The sequence below is a fragment of the Canis lupus genome, chromosome 31 (assembly GCF_011100685.1).
Source record: "Canis lupus familiaris isolate Mischka breed German Shepherd chromosome 31, alternate assembly UU_Cfam_GSD_1.0, whole genome shotgun sequence".
NCBI lineage: Eukaryota > Metazoa > Chordata > Mammalia > Carnivora > Canidae > Canis > Canis lupus.
The window spans coordinates 11,477,283-11,489,457 of record NC_049252.1 but is presented as its reverse complement, the minus strand read 5'-3'; the positions used below and the strand labels follow the sequence as shown (position 1 = coordinate 11,489,457).

Below are 12,175 nucleotides of genomic sequence, written 5' to 3'. Positions count from 1 at the left end.
TCACTATTTGGAGGGTTTATATGAAGTTATTTTCTTTTTTCTAAGTAAAATTATTTTGATTTGTGAATATTGTAGTTGATTTGGTGCTGCTCAAGGAAAGATGCTCTCTAGTAAGAAATACTACCATTCTTCTCAAGAGTTGTATTTTCTCCTTTTAATACAAATAATTTAAAAAATAATAACAACTAAGTTTATCACAAAAATCTGTCTTCAACAGTATTTTTAAAAAATTACATCTTTAAGCAAATAAAATTTAGCTTGTCTGAGTTCTTGGAGTTTTTTGATGGAAAAACAGGTCCAGAGATTAACCTATGTATTACATTTTTTGCATAGATAATGTCAACTCCAGGAATATAACAAGTTTTTATGCTACCACCCACAATTTTATCTTCCATTCAAATATATTTGTGTGTAAATGTATATAATATAGCTGGTAGAAAAAAATACCAATTTTTAATGAATTATGACTCAAATGTAAATGAAATTTATTGTGATTATACTGGATTCTGATATTTTGCATGTAATGTTCCCAACTACTGGGAGTGTTGTAGATGGAGCCCTTCATTGTCAACCTTCTTCTAGAATTTCCTTGGCTGTAGAGAGTTGCCTCACCCATGGTCACAACTCTTCCCAGAATAGCCTCACCCAAAGACTGATATATGGTGTATAAAGGCCCATTTGTCTAATCCCAATTCAGAAACTTCTGAAGGGCCATCTGATCTCCAGAACTCCCTGAGGTTCACTTGAGGGCTTTGTTGAGATTGCATCACTGCTCATCTTCTCTCTCTGCACATATTGCTTCTTCTTTTTTCCCTTCTATAGGTTTTAATCTGTAGGGCACTGCCTAATAAACTTCTTGTACCTTATTTTTCATTTCAGATTCTTGGGAAACCCAACCAAATTTGAGGATTAAAAAACAACTCTCTTTGGTACTAATATAGTTGGATTTATTTTTTCTTATAGCCCGAATCTATTTTCAACTTCAGCACAGGAGTACAAAAGAACATGCTTTCAGTCCCTGGGGTTTATTTGATTTTATCTTTGTGGAGCTTGTTGTGCAGTCAATAAGCATTTGTTGTCCAGATTCTTTGCCAAATGCTAGTGATTGAGTATTATGGACAAAGCTATAGAACTCTGACCTACTGAAATATTACTAAAAAGTCTCTCCTGGATAAAAATCAGTAATCACATAAATAGGCAAGATTTTCATAGTATAATAATTACTATGAATGGAAACATGAAAGAGATTAAAGAAAGGGGGTTGACCTTAGAGTGAAATAAGCTAGGATTAAGAAAGGTCACTTTGAGGAAATGACATACAAGCTAAGGACTAAGAGGTGAAAAGAACGCAAGACAATTCCAAGGAATGAGAAGAGTTCAATACTGAAGTTCAATATGGCTATAGTATGACAAACAAGAGAAGGATGCATGATAGGAGGTAGTAGACATGATTAAAATTAGGGGCTCTGATGTAGAGTGTGGGTTTCTTCCATGAGCATTGGGGAGATTCTGAAAGGTTTAAACAGGGCAGTGACATGATGCAATTACTTTAAAAAATGATTACTCTTGGGCAGCCTGGGTGGCTCAGTGGTTTAGCGCCACCTTTGGCTCAGGGTATGATCCTGGAGACCGGGGATCAAGTCCCACATCGGGCTCCCTGCATGGAGTCTGCTTCTCCCTCTGCTTGTGTCTCTACCTCTCTGTCAATCTGTTTTTCATGAATAAATAAATAAAATCTTAAAAAGATCACTCTTTTTGCCAAGTAGAGAAAAGATAGTGGTGGTCGTGGTGGGGGGGACGGATTGGAAATGAGCAGGTATGTTAGGGGCCCACTGCAATACTGAACCTAGGAGTTGACAGTGGTTCAAATTAGCATGATTCTTACAGAGACAGAGTTGCAAGAATGCATTAGAGATATATTTTCAAGTTTGCAGTGGTAGGACTACAGATTGGATATGCACAGGAAGATGTTGAAGGAAGGGATGACTATGAGTATACTTAGCATGTAGGGTTGAGAAACTGGGTGTGTGGTGGGGCCATTCATGAAAAGGCTCCAGGACAGCAAGGAGGTTTCAGAATTATTTGGGAAAGTAGGAGAGGCTGGGCTCTGGATCCCACATGAAGGGACTTACAGTAGAAATAGTGACAGTTCTGTTGAATAGAGTAGGGTAGAAAAGAGTACAAATGCAAATTTGTTAAATAGCTTTACAGAGGGGTGCCTGAGTGGTTCAGTTAGTTAAGCATCTGCCTTTGACTCAGGTTATGATCTTAGGGTCCTGTGACAAAGCCCAGTCAGTGTCAAGCTCCCTGCTCAGTGAGGAGTCTGCTTGGGATTCTCTCTCTTCCTCTCCCTCTGCCCCCCCCTCCACATTTGCTCTCTCTCAAATAAATAAATAAGATCTTTAAAAAACATAGCTTTATAGATTTCAATAGAACATGAAGTAGTGCCTAGCCCAATCTTTGAATTATGGAGATGAGCAAACTGAGGCTCAGAAACTATAAACAACTTATCAAAATCATATAGCAAGCCAAGGAATATTTTGCCCATTTGGTTATACAATGTTTACTAAAATAGTTCTAATTATTTTAGAGGTTTTATTTACTTCCTAAAATTTACAGTCATAAATAAAATTTTGTTTAAAAATTCTTTCCATTTTTCACTTTGCTTTATCATAACTTTATGTAAAATCCAATTCAAAGATTATATTGAAATTGAGCTCCTGAATTTTACATTGACAATGCATCCTGAATGAAACTCCAAGTGATAAATGTTTAGAAAAATCCTTTTGATAAAGATAATTTTAATTAGTGGAAAGTTAAAAGATTTATAATATTTACATATAAGTATCATTTTTTAAAAAGTCTGTTTTTTAAAAAAAGTCTGTTTATACACGCAGCCAGACTTTTAGTAATCGTATGCATGTCGTGAAAATATTTTTCAAGAGAAATGAAATTAGAAATGTTGGAGTATTATGGGAAAAAAATCTTTGCAAGGATAAAAAGATCTATCCTCTTATAAAGGATTGCTTTAGCTACTTTGACAGGTGGAGGTGAAAAAGAAGTTAAACACATATCCACATGATTTGCAAATGTGTGCTTAGAAATATCTTATAGTTGAAAACAGAATTGTATTACTACCTTTGTAGGGTTTTTTCTTCTCCTCCATATTTATGTGACTGTCATCTATAGAGATTATGGGAATTTTAAAAATAGCTGAGAGTTAAGAAATACCACAATAGTACTTTACTGAATATATAATAAAACATTTCCATCCTCTAAAAACCTTTTAAAAATGTACCATTATTAGTATAGTTAGGTGAGGGTACTTCACATGTTCACATTTTCCTGTTTCTTTGGTTAAGAATCCTTTTATGATCTTGAGGATGATGTTGTGATGATTTTTAGCTTATTTTCATTTGTTCTTTCATTGCTCATCTTAATGTATTTACATTTTATGTGTTGAAATGCTTTTTTTGGTAAATATTTTATACAGAAATGTGAAAAGTACAACTACATAAATGAGTATAGATTGTCATTTATGTCACATAGAAGTTTAAATATAATTTTACTTTATCCAGTATTTACTTTTTTGGTTTCTGAGGTTCTCATCATTGATACGTAATATAATTTTCCCAAGTGTGTCTTAAAATATCCAAATGCTGCTAATCATTTCCTGTAATACTCTTAAGGGATATTAGTGGAGATGTAAAAATGATTCATAGAGAAAATTAGGCCCCTGAATTGAAGATTGTGTTCCTACTATGGACTAACAAAGATAATACACATAATAGAGGAATAAAGATAATATATACCCTCGAGGAACAACAACAACAAAAAATTTGCCACAGCCTGGGCTGTGTAACCTCAGGCCAATTTCACAGTGTGTCTAGACCTTATCTCCTTCATCTCTAATAAGAACCTTTTGACAAATGTCATTTAATAGGTCTTTTCAAGCCTTTCTACTTTTAAGATTCTAGGATGTCTGCTCTGGGTGGGAGATGGCAGTATCTTTATTTACATACTGAATTCCATGTGAAAATATTAAAATAGAATTTTTCTGTTCGGGTAATATTTTGCATTTTTCTCAGTCTCCTAGGGGGATTTATGCAGTTTCCTCAGAAACCAACTGATAGAATGGGAGACGAGTCATGTGATAGGAGCCAGGGATCAAGGAAAAACAACACAAGGGTGCTTTGGGGAAAATACAGTAAGGCTGGGGAATACTCCTCTCCAACAAAAAGACGAAGGTCAGAACCCTACCCCTTTATAAGCTCTCCTTTAAAATATCTGGCTACACAGAAGTCCTACTCACTGCTGGGCTTAACATAAATCCTGTTCATGTGCACTGTCCTATGGGAAAAGAAGAATATAGGGGGAGGTGCAGTCTAAGAAATGAGTAATAATATCTAGTAGACATTCCTAGACTGTAAATCTTTACATATCTCTGAGCCTAATTAGGTGATTTATTGTCCCATAATGCACAGTGAATCATATAGACACTTCTTTGTGATCACACTGCAGAATGGAACTAAATACTAAATACCAAATAGAATTCCTGTGATTCTTACAGATGTCATTCATGTGGCATATTTATGCTCATTTTTTTTTCTTATACAGCAATTCATATTCTCTGCTTTTAGGCTGTTTATGAAATTTGGGGGTAATTTAAATACTATATTATTCCATTGAGAAGTGCTGGGTAGAAATTCTAAGTAGAAAGACTAACTTGTTTTATCCTAAATAGCTTTGCCATAAAAATTTTGAAAACAAGGAACAGGCAGGTGGCTCAGCAGTTGAGTGTCTGCCTTCGGCCCAAGGCATGATCCCGGAGTCCTGGAATCAAGTCCCACATTGGGCTCCCTGCATGGAGCCTGCTTCTCCCTCTGCCTGTGTCTCTGCCTTTTCTCTGTGTATTTCATGAATAAATAAATAAAATCTTAAAAAAATTGAAAACAAAACAAAAAACCCCACAAACCTCTGACTCTTTTTAGCATTTGAGTATTTTTGGAGCTAATTCATCACAGTTTCTCATGGATGATATTTGGTATTGCCTTTATTAATCTATAATACACTGTGTTCCAAAAATTATTGGCGAGGCTTAAAAAATCAGCCATGCATAAATAAAGTTAATGAAATAGAAAGGAAACCACAGTCAGGAAATGGAAAGTAGAAGCAAATGTATTAACTGTGAGTTAAACAGGATTTGGGCTTTGGTGTGAGGCAGCCAGAGTTCAAAAATCTTGTCTGTGATTTACTAGTTCTGTGACCTTGGAGAAGTTACTTAAAATTTCTTAGTCCCAGTTTACTAGATGATATTAGTGGCAACTTCATAGAATTATACCAAATATTGTATAAAAGACTTTGCTCAGTATCTAGAAGAGCACGATTATAAGAATTATAAGATTATTAAGTTGTATTTTTGTTAGTATTACCATTATTATAATAATTGTGGTATATTCCTTTGGGCATATAGGAAATTTGGGCATAAAGGGAATTTTACAACAGGGCTCTCAATCTTAATATATGAATCACTTGGGTCTTGTCAAAATGCAAATTCTGATTTAGTAGGTATGGTTTTTGAGAAGCACCAAGGGACGCTGATGCTGTTGCTACACAGACCACACTTTGTGTAGTAGTGAATCTATATGTATAGGTTGTCGTGATTTCATTAGAAGTAAAACTATGTCGGTTTCTCAAAACAGAATTATAGGTTTAAATACTGATCATTACGTTTTAATTTATCATTTCTCTCTCACCATTATAGGTATAATTTGGACTCAAAGTCAGCAAAGAAAAATTTGGAATAATCTTCCTATGTTCATTCATTCAACCATACTGGGTTACTGATTGCTTGCCGTAGGAGATAGAAAGATGACTTTGACATAGCTCCTCAAGAATCTATCCCGCTATAAGCCTTTTTTCAGAGTAATAAAAAGATTTACATAAGTAACAGTAACTCAAGAGAGAAACTGTAAAGTGCAAAAAAAAATCTAGACAAAGTGATAGAGGTGTTCAGAGTAGAGGGAAATGATCCCCAAATAACATGTACATGTAATATTAATTTAGCTATTTTTTCTAGGCAGCCCTCAGCCAACTGTCAAAAGTGAATTTGGAGCCATTCTCATATCTTGCCTTTAGTTGCCATATCTTACTATTTCTTGAAGTTTTCAGTTTTTTTTATGTAATAATAGCAAACACTTGGTGCATGCTATGTATCTGAAACTATTCTGTGTGCTTTATTTATGTAGATTAATAAATACCACAAGCTATGAAGTAGTTGAGTTATTTTCCTCATTTTACAGATAAAGAAATTAAGAAACAGAATCATTAAATTAACTCAAGTTTCTGAAATAGCCCTCATTAGGCTTGTTTATCCCCTTCCAAATTGTAATGACCTATTGGAGCCTGTTCTCTTCGAGGTCCCCTCCTGCTTTGCTCCATTCTTTTCATTCTTGCCGTCATAGTTGACCTCTCAATTCTTTTGAGTAACTAATGTTGCAAGATGATTCCATCCTTTCATGAGCACAGCAGATCTTCAGATATGTTTGTTATATGAAGCAAATGGACAAATATATAAATGGATGCTAAACTTTATAAAAGATATAATAGTCTAAAGATTTATTTATTCTCTGCCAAATATATTTATTTTTAGTAGCAAATCTCTGACACATTCAAAGGCATGACTCCAGGGGTGAAAATCTTGCCTGTGGGAGAAGATGTTAGGTTGTAGTATGTTCTAGTAATAACTCACTTTTATAGCACTGAGACATGCTCCTCTTTCTCCCACATGCTGATCAACACAATATATTTTATTTTTTGAGATGTAAATGAATGCCTCTTTTATTCAGGAAAAAAAAAAAAAAGGTATGGGCTTTGGAGTGAGGCAGCCAGAGTTAAAGATTTGATCCTGTAGAGGACCTTTGCTAAGTTTTCTATTATTTTGATGTTATGATTTAAGTTTATGGACAATGTTTTGAGTTATGAATTATGACCTTTTTCAGATCCACTCAGAAAAGCAGGTTGTTTTTTCCTCTTTTAGAAACTTTTTGATTTTTGTGGAATATTTTTGCTCCCACTGCTTTTAATTAATTAATTAATTATTTATTTTTTATATGAGAGAGGAAAGAGAAGACAGAGAGAGAGAAAGGGCAGAGGGAGAGGGAGAGAGAATCTTAAGTAGGCTCCACACCTGGAGCAGAGCTCCACACAGGGCTGGATCCCACAACTGTTACATCATGATCTGAGCTGAAGTCAAGAGTCAGATGCTTAACTGACTGAGCCACTCAGATGCCCTGCTTACTTATTTCTATTCCCTTTCCTTTTTTTTTTTTAAGATTTTATTTATTTATTCATGAGAGACACAGAGAGAGAGAGACAGAGGCAGAGACACAGGCAGAGGGAAAAGCAGGCTCCATGCAGGGAGCCTTATGCGGGACTTGATCCCAGGACTCCAGGATCACGCCCTGGGCCAAAGGCAGGCACTAAACCACTGAGTCACCCAGGGATCCCCTCTATTTCCTTTTCTAACACCACTTCACGAACACTTGTACACAAATAAAATTGATAAAAATTGATAAAATAGAAAAAAATTAAAAACATTTTAGACAATTTTGGTCATAAAAAATGACCAGATATGAGCTGCTTTAGTCATTCTAGGGCCTTGACTGTCAGTCCTGTCTCTAATATTTCAGAGATCCTGATCTGAGATTCTATGACAGCCCCTTGGATATTCTTCCAAGCATATTCTCCCTTGTTTCCTCTTCTTTTTTTCTGATATAAAAGTGAATACTTGCAAGCTGAAATCCAATCAAATATGGACACGTCTTACTATGTGCTGTCACCAGTAAAAGTACCTAAGGGATTTTATCATAAACTAAAGGCAAACAGGCATTCCAGAAATGAACTAGAGTATGAGGATGGCTCATGGTAAGAAAACTTCACCAGATAGTTGTTTGGTACAAACATTTTCACCAGAAAATGCATTAGACTCAGCCAAAAATAAGAATCACTTTAGGGAAAAATAGAATGAAGTATGTGAAAGTGTCATATTCTCTGCTCAGATTAATACTGTTCACGATGTTGAAAGGTTTGTGGTCTTGCCTTTGAGGAAGCTAAAAGGTCAGAAACCACAAAGATGTATGTGTGCTGTCATATACACAGTTACTAATTGTTCTCATTATTTCCATAATGAGATGTACTATTTCAACAGAGACCCTCTTGAGAGTTCCTTTTAGTGTTTTCAGTCAGGCAGCTGTTTTGCTTTCATGTTATGGTCTTAGCCAATAAGTTCAGATAGACTTTTCATTTATTCAGCAAGAATGTATGATTGTTATTCCATTATTACACTGTAAACTCCATACAGTCAAGGGCCATATCAAGTTTGAACATCTTTGTGTACTCCATATCTTGCAGAGGGTTTAAAAAGAGTTAGCACAGGCACACATGTTTTTTTTTTGAAGAAATGAAGGAAAGAGTAAATCAAGTTTAAACAAATTCTTTAGGCCCATCTCTGGTGCAGAGCTTAAGATTGACAATGTATGAAAAAATAATATTCAGACAAAATCTTTCTCCTTTAGAAGCTTATTGTCTGGTGGAACATATGAAACATATACACATAAAATTTTAAGGAGAAATAATTAGGCCTTTGTAAGTATATGAAAATTTAGTATAAATCTGTTCAACACATTTTTTAAAAAAAGTTATGTAATGAGATTGATAAAAAAGTTTATAGTTGGACAGAACTATAAAAAATTGAGGATAAGCATTGCAAAGAAAGAACAAATAACATGTTGTTAACATCTGAATGAAGAATTATACTTGTCAGACAATTCAGAAAGATTTTCTGGGTACATGTACACTGAGTATTTAAGGGTAGATATGATATTATGCCAATATGAGTAAATATTCAGATAGGATTAAAAATATAAGTATATATTCAAGTGTACATTGAAGTGTATGTTCAATTAGAAGGAATAATGATTAAAAACATAGAATGCAGTTAGTCATACTTTGATTATAGTCTCTTGTGATTATTTATGAGCAAGATTAATTCTTAGTTAATTAGTGGTTAGTGTTGATATATAGTTGCTTTAAGATTTCTCACCTCCCATGAACCAATGATTTCTCTTTTACCCCTACATTTCCTTGAGAATAGGAGAAATAAAGCCCTCATTGAATAATTTCTGGAATGAAACATAGGATGAATAATCAGGCTAGATTAGGTTATAAGAAATCTGACTGTACTTCTTAATACTTCTATCTCTACCAAGATAAATATAGAACTTGTAGTATTTCATACCATAGGAGGAATTCTTATCATTTGCCTGAGGAAGAAGTACATCATGACATATTAGTAAAGAAATCAATTGAATTACTTACTTTATTAACACTATATTTATATAGGTTCAAGTAAATTTAACTGTCAATGCTATCTAATATGCTGGAAGCTAGATTTTTATCATATAAAGTTTTTGAAATAAATGCCTACTGAAAATTAAAAAGAATATTAAGCATTTGTGTAGTGTGCATTCTAAATGGGAAACAAGTGTGTTGTTGGTTTACTAGGACTTTTTCCCTTCCATTATAAGCTTCTTGGGAGAGCCAATATTTGACCTCTCTTTTTCAGGGTGGAAAATTCAACTCACATGTGGATGACAATTGATTCTGAAGATTTTAAACAGTATTTACCTTTTCTAATTCTGAGTATTGTTATTTTATAAGTAATCACGCGGTGAACATGCATTTGAACTGTTGTTTCTTGGATTGTTTGACTATTGATAAGTCTCACACTGTGATTGAAGATATTCATTAGGCTCCTGATGTATATTTGTTGATAGTTCTTTTATCTTTATTGGTTCCCTTGCACAGTATTAAAGATGTGGTGAGACATTGTACACAAGGTATAGATTGTGGGATATACAGATTTCAGTTGTTATTTAGGTTCAGAAACATAGTATCTCTGTGACCTTGAGCAAGTTACTCCGTCTCTACTTCTTAAACTATAAAATAGAGTTGCTAATACTGCTTTATAGAATTGTGGTAAAGATTAATCAAGGGGGAAAAGGAGGCTATTAAACAAAGAGCCTGGCATTTAATATGTAACCCTTGACTTCCCTTAGGGATCTGTGTTGTCATGACTAGGAGATTACTAGTTCCGATTAAAGAGCCCTAAGTACACCCCAAATATGTCAGAATAACCACACTGAATCTTATACCACTTTTTACACTTCTTAGTCTTAGAATCTAGCCAAGTTATTGTCTCTGTATAGAGAATAATGTTAATACAAATATGTTCTCAAATCCTTTTTTCTTTCTTTCTTTCTTTTCTTTCTTTCTTTCTTTCTTTCTTTCTTTCTTTCTTTCTTTCTTTCTTTCTTTCTTTCTTTCTTTCTTTCTTTCTTTCTTTCTTTCTTTCTTTCTTTCTTTCTTTCTTTCTTTCTTTTCTTCTTTCTTTTTTTCTTTTACTTTTTGGCACCTGTGAATTACTGGAGACATTTAGGAGTAAGTCTGAGGGTATTGATTACACTGACAAGGGGGTGTTAGATGCTAGCAGGGCACAGCTGGTCGCCTCTTCCAGCCCATTTCTCCGCTGGCTTCGCGAGGCAAATCTGCAGCCCTGCTCTTGGGACTCCAGCGTCTCAGGAGGGGACTTGCGCGCCCCGCCTGCCCGGGAGGGGCCCGGAGCCTCTTCATCAGCACCACGGACAGCTCGTGCGCTTGGAGGAGGGAGGCTGGGAGGACTCCTCTCTGCGCCACCGCCAGGAGGAGGGAGTGCAGTAGCGGCAGGCGGGGAGGAGGAGGAGAAAGGAAGGACAGCTCCGGTGGGGAGTGGAAGAAATCTGGGAGCTGCTAGAGCAGCAGGTCCGGGGGGAGCTGCTCAGCTGCACTGCTTCCATTATTCAGGCGGACTCTGCTGAGCTTCTCAGGGCTGCTTCCCGGTCCCTCTGGGCGGAGGCTGCCGTCTAGACCTGACTCCAGGTGAGTTAGGCAGTGAGCTGTACTGAGAGGGTCTCGAACTAGACGCTGGAATTGGCGAGCTTGTTCAGCTCCCCAAACACTGCTGGCTTTACAAATTACCCAAAGTCATGACTGACTGGTTTTGGCGAGGCTGCGAATGCTGAGGGTGGGCGGATGGGCGGTGGGCAGTTGCGATCTTCACTGCAAGGATGAGGGGATTCGGATGGAATTCAGCTGAAGTGACTGGATTTTAGGAAATGTCCCCAATTGCATGCGTTATATGTGTTTATATGCAAGCTTTTGAGAGGGTCATTTGTTTTTCTGGCTACCCACTTTGTCCTTCTGTTCCTCCTTCCCCTTGGCTTCTGCCCAATTTTACAACTCCAGTCCAAGGATCGGAAAGGTGTGGAAGTAGGGGGTCCTAATATCTGCTGGGACAAGTCAACCTTGCTCTCTAAATGGGGAGCGGTGTTTCTTTCACCTGATTTACCAGAGGGTAGCTCTCTGAGGAATGGGAGGTTCTTTTGCTCAGTACTCGTCACAAGCTTATTAAAAGACAGAGAACTTCAGGCTCTCTAGACAGGCTCTGAAATGTGATGACAATTTAGTTTAAAAACCTTTGTTCCAAAATTATTACCAATAATTTTTTAACAGCACAACTTTTAAGTATCTGACAGGAAATATATTTCTCATTTTGCAAATGCTATGGGAAAAGTGATGAGTTCACAATAAGAGAAGAACAACTTTATTTTCCTGAAAGGACTTTAGGGAAAGCGATTGAAGAAATTCTGGGAATGAAATTATGGACATTTCCCACAGAACTTCCTTAATTTAATATTTTCACATTTTCTTTGTGTGTGTGTATGTGTGTCTAACGTGTGTTTGTGGGTGTAAGGCAAAATTCCTAAGGTGTATTACAAGTTTATTTAGTTTAGAGATTGCTTTCTTGCTAGTAGCACTAACTTTTAATCATCATGGCCATAAGAATTTTTTATTTTAATGTTTTGCTTTTAGGTGGTTGGGTTAGCTATTTTTGTGTTTGGATTAAATATTTACTTCATGGGCCTTGCTGGATACTTTTCAGTAGAACTGGTGGGCATATGACTATATGGGCTACCATGAATTTTAATAATAGTCAAGTATAAAATTATGAGTTTAAAAATAAATATCAGAACTGAAATTGAGGAATGAAATTTATATATCTTTCAAATATTAACTA

At 35.8% G+C, this 12,175-nt stretch overlaps 1 protein-coding gene across 1 annotated transcript in view; it reads left to right on the top strand.

Annotated features, from left to right (window-relative positions):
- Positions 1-10,772: 10,772 nt before the first annotated feature.
- The window catches only part of ROBO2 (roundabout guidance receptor 2), a 1,638,467-nt gene continuing 1,637,064 nt past the window's right edge, over positions 10,773-12,175 (top strand). The window contains exon 1 of the mRNA XM_038581205.1: positions 10,773-10,977. The gene's annotated coding sequence lies outside the window, so the exon portion shown is untranslated. The remainder of the gene's footprint in view (positions 10,978-12,175) is intronic.